At 44.0% G+C, this 4954-nt stretch overlaps 1 protein-coding gene across 1 annotated transcript in view; it reads right to left on the reverse strand.

Moving 5' to 3' along the window:
- LOC116059196 (SERTA domain-containing protein 2-like) overlaps positions 1–4607 on the reverse strand; it is a 13689-nt gene extending 9082 nt beyond the window's left edge. The window contains exon 1 of the mRNA XM_031312150.2: positions 4314–4607. The gene's annotated coding sequence lies outside the window, so the exon portion shown is untranslated. The remainder of the gene's footprint in view (positions 1–4313) is intronic.
- Positions 4608–4954: the final 347 nt, after the last annotated feature.

Raw genomic sequence — 4954 nt, forward strand, 5'->3', positions numbered from 1 at the left:
AAAAAACTGCCAAATAAAGACTTGCAAAATGCTTAAAAAAAAACCCAAAAAAAACCTTTATAATATAAAGTAATATATACAGTCTATGGTTTACACTGTGTTTACAACGTGTGGCCACATGGACTACGAGTCCCAGGATGCTGCTCTCAAAGTGGATCGCTGTGTGTGTGTGTGTGTGTGTGTGTGTGTGTGTGGTGAGCGTGCGTGTGTGCGTGTTTGTGCCTGTGTGTGTGTGTGAGTCCATGTGTGTGTGTCTGTCTGTGTGTGTCCGTGCTTGTGTCCATGCATGTGTGTGTCCGTGCCTGTGTGTGTGCGTTGTTTGTTCCTGTGTGTGTGTGTGTGTGTGTCCGTGCCTGTGTGCATGCGTGTGTGTGTGTGCCTGTGTGTGTGTGTCAGTGCGTGTGTCCATGCGTGTGTGTGTGTGCCCGTGTGTGTGTGCGTGCCTGTGTGTGTGTCCGTCTTCGCGTTTGTTCCCGTGTGTGTGTGTCCGTGTGTGTGTGCCTGTGTGTGCGAGTCCATGCGTGTGTGTGTGTGTGTGTTTGTTCCTGTGTGTGTGTGTGTGTGTGTGTGATAAAGTGCAGCATGAACGAAAAGAAAACCAAATTTGTTTTTAAAACGACTGAAACTTTGAAAAAATTGTCCAAAAAAAACTTGAAAAAGGCCACAAAAACAACAGAATAATTGTCCAAAAAAGGCCACAAAAACTCAGAAAAAACTGCCAAATAAAAACTTGCAAAATGCTTAAAAAAAAAAAAATTAAAAAAAAAAAAAACTTCAACAAAAGTGTCCAAAAAGGAAACAAAAACATTGAAAAAATTGTCAAAAAAGGGAACAAAAAAATCTGAAAAAATGCATCAAAACCGTTGAGAAGGAAGAAAAAGCTCACTGCGCCTGTGGTAAGTGGCGTCCTGCAGAGTGTGTGAGTCCAACGTTGAAGTCTTACGTAATACACACACAGTGGCGAGTGACCATCTGTCAGACCACGTTCTTCCCTTTAAACCTCGGCTCCACAGCAGGAAACGTAGCGCACGCCGACCTCTGATCTGTGTCACCACATCCACACCCACAGCTGCACACACCCACACACACGCACACCCACAGCAACACAAACACCCACACACACCCACACCCACAGCTGCACACACCCACACACACGCACACCCACAGCTGCACACACCCACACACACCCACACCCACAGCTGCACACACCCACACACACCCACAGCTGCACACACCCGTGCACACCCACGAGCACACACACACACACACACACACACACACACACACACACACACACGAGCACTAGGGCTGTTGGAACGAATGCCGAAATTCGAATATAATTCGAATAGTAAAAAAATCAATACTATTTGAATGCTGAAATTACTATTCAAATGTGACTTTTTTTATAAATATGTTGGCTAACGTTAGCTAATCTCCCTCTTCTCGCCTTGGCTTACCCGCATGTGTCCCTCATGTCACGTCTTATGAACAATAACTTAGCAGGAGTGAGAAACACAAGGCACTGTGAGGTCTAAGCTAACGTTAGTACAACATTACGGAGCTGGCGTTACGTACCGAGTAACGTTAGTACAACATTACGGAGCTGGCGTTACGTACCGAGTAACGTTAGTACAACATTACGGAGCTAGCGTTACGTACCGAGTAACGTTAGTACAACATTACGGAGCTAGCGTTACGTACCAAGTAACGTTAGTACAACATTACGGAGCTGGCGTTACGTACCGAGTAATGTTAGTACAACATTACGGAGCTAGCGTTACGTACCGAGTAATGTTAGTACAACATTACGGAGCTGGCGTTACGTACCGAGTAACGTCAGTACAACATTACGGAGCTGGCGTTACCAAGTAACGTCAGTACAACATTACGGAGCTAGCGTTACGTACTGAGTAACGTTAGTACAACATTACGGAGCTGGCGTTACGTACCGAGTAACGTCAGTACAACATTACAGAGCTGGCGTTACGTACCGAGTAACGTTAGTACAACATTACGGAGCTGGCGTTACGTACCGAGTAACGTCAGTACAACATTACGGAGCTGGCGTTACGTACCGAGTAACGTCAGTACACGGGGGAGGGACAGGCTGCGGCTGGAAATCGTAAGGACGGGAAATAGTTTTAACATGACTTTAAAATCGACTTCCACCGAGCTGAAGTGCTTATGTTAACATTAGTTAGCTCGTTCTTGTTTTCTAACTGCGTCGCGAGGTACAGTAGCGTTAGCGTAGCTGGGAGCTTCATGAAGACAGCTAAAGGTAATGTTAGCTGCCCTACAGCTGTCAGTTAGCTTCCACGTCATATATTACCTTCTAATAGCTGTATTCTCAGTAACGTTGCTTATAAATCACTAAAATAGTAGTGACAGCACCGTTTGGCTTAGTTATTAATGCCGTTAGCATCATTTGTTACTTACCTAGCTAGTTTATGACAAAACGTTTCGGCTGTGCTTTCTAACATGATGTCATTGTGCTAACGGAGCACCGTTAGCCTTTACAACAGAGCTGCTTCACTACACTTGTTAGATAACGTTTCATTACAGAGTTCTCTGTTGATTTGTGTTTGTCGCTGTGTGCTCGTGGTGGAAAATGAATGTAAACAAAGTTGCGTGCAGGTCCCCTCAAGGCCAGGCTAATGTTGGAAGTCCCTCTAGTGGACGGAACGTGTAACAACAACCACATGCTTATAGTGGCATTGACAATGCATGAGCCTGAGTAGTGTAGTACATATTATTTAACAGGCTGCAATTGAGCATTAAATACTCGAATATTAAAAAAAAATATCAAATGGAATTCGAATGATATTACAGAGGAAGATTGACAGCTCTAACGAGCACACACACATACACACACACACACGTTTGTTTCACTATCTTTGTGGAAAACTGTCATTGACATAATGCATTCCCTAGCCCCTTACCCTAACCTTAACCATCACAACTAAATGCCTAACCTTAACCCTTACCCTCACCCTAACCATAACCTAATTCTAACCCTAATCCTAAAACCAAGTATTAACCCTCAAACAGACCTTTAAACTTGTGGGGTCCAGCATTTTGGCCTCACAAAGCTGTGCAGACCCCACAATTATACTGTATTCCCCGGTTTTTGGACCCCACGAATATAGTAAAACAAGCACACACACACACACACACACACACACACACACACACACACACACACACACACACTTATTTCTCCTCTTCCTGTGGCCTCTATTTCCAGTTTTTTGCAATAAAAATGTAAGTTTCAGACGGTGGATAAACTTTTTTTCTGCCAAACTGATGTGTTCAACGTAATGTACCCGTTAACTACACTAAACTAATAATTTAATCTTGGCCAGTAAATAACAACAAATTATTATACTTGTGATGGTTTAAAAAAAGTTTTAAAGGCTGTTCATAGTTGCTATTGATACTAATTTATTTTCTGCTCAAGTGTGTGTAGGTTCAGTATAACTTGGACACAATTCTTTAATATAATGTAAATGAAAGTGAAACTGAAAAGAAGTCTGTATCTGCCTCTAATAAATCCATAAAACATGTATTACTTACTCTACAAAAAGCTGGGGGACATGACAGGTCTGTTTTGTTGATAAACATATAAAAAATTTAAAATAAAATAACTATGGGGTCTATTTTGAGTGCCAAAATAAAACTCCCCTATGGGAAAATTAAAGAGAATTTAAAGTTACACAGAGGATAAAAGTCACTACTGTCCTATATTTAACTATAACCAACTAAAACAACATTATTGTCATTAAAGCTAATTTCCCTGCCCCTTTTATGACAGTCACTTAACGCCGGTAGCCTATGTATAAATCACTGCGGTGAGCACAGTGAGTATAAAGCTGTCAAAACAGCAGCTGGTTCCCAGACCCTCCGGGACCTCCAGGCCACCGGCTGCTCGCCTGCCACCTGCCCGGCAACCAGGCACCGTCACCCGGCCACAGCCTCCACACAGCACCGGAGAAAAAAAGCGGTTCTTCTCATTCCAATTTTTCATTTTCATTTAAAAAAAATAAAACTTACTCGCTCTTTATGAATATTAACCGGTTCCTGTATGGATGATAACGTGTATACTACAATATGATTTTGATTTTAAACACTGTAATAACGTTAAAAAACACACACAACAGCAGCTTTCTTGCTCTCCATAAGTTTACGTTGCTAAGGTTACGCAAACCGCTCACACTGTCCAGGCTGTAAACGGACAAACGGCTTCCCACCGGAGAGGCGGGGCACACGGGCAAGTTTCTGTGTTTTAAAGGTGTCGGTGCTGGTCTGTCACTCACCACATGTAGCTAGTCCCGTCCAGGGGCTCCTCTGCTGCATGGGTGTCGTCGGGGAGGCCAGTAGCGGGATCGGCGGACGATCTGGAGGAGGAAGAAGGGCGAGACGACGGAGGACAAAACGAGCCGTTATAGTCCGTTTGTTTATTTATTTGTACTCTGCCGCCGCCACTGTCGCCCCGGCGGCTGCCTCGACCTCAACACATCGAGCACCACACACACAATGGCGAAGCGGAGGAGGAGATATGTCACCCGAGGATCGCCAGTCAAGACAGCGAGAACCGCCATTAACACCGCGTCCAATGAACTTCAAAATAAAAGCGTTCTTAACGTCCATGAACTTCAAAATAAAAGCGTTCTTAACGTCCAATGAACTTCAAAATAAAAGCGTTCTTAACGTCCAATGAACTTCAAAATAAGTCTATAACGTCTGTCGGTACACGATCCGTTCTGCCTGCACGATCCGTTCTGCACATGCGCAAAATGTTCGCGCATGCGCAGTTGTACGAGGATTTACGACACTGCACGATCTGTTCCACGCTTCCGGTCGACAGGCAAGCTAACGTTAGTTTAGCTAACAGCTCATTCGGCTAACTGCTAGCTGATTGTAGCGGTCTGCCGTTAGCCTCCACAGGCAAGCTAAC

Source organism: Sander lucioperca, chromosome 4, assembly GCF_008315115.2.
Source record: "Sander lucioperca isolate FBNREF2018 chromosome 4, SLUC_FBN_1.2, whole genome shotgun sequence".
NCBI lineage: Eukaryota > Metazoa > Chordata > Actinopteri > Perciformes > Percidae > Sander > Sander lucioperca.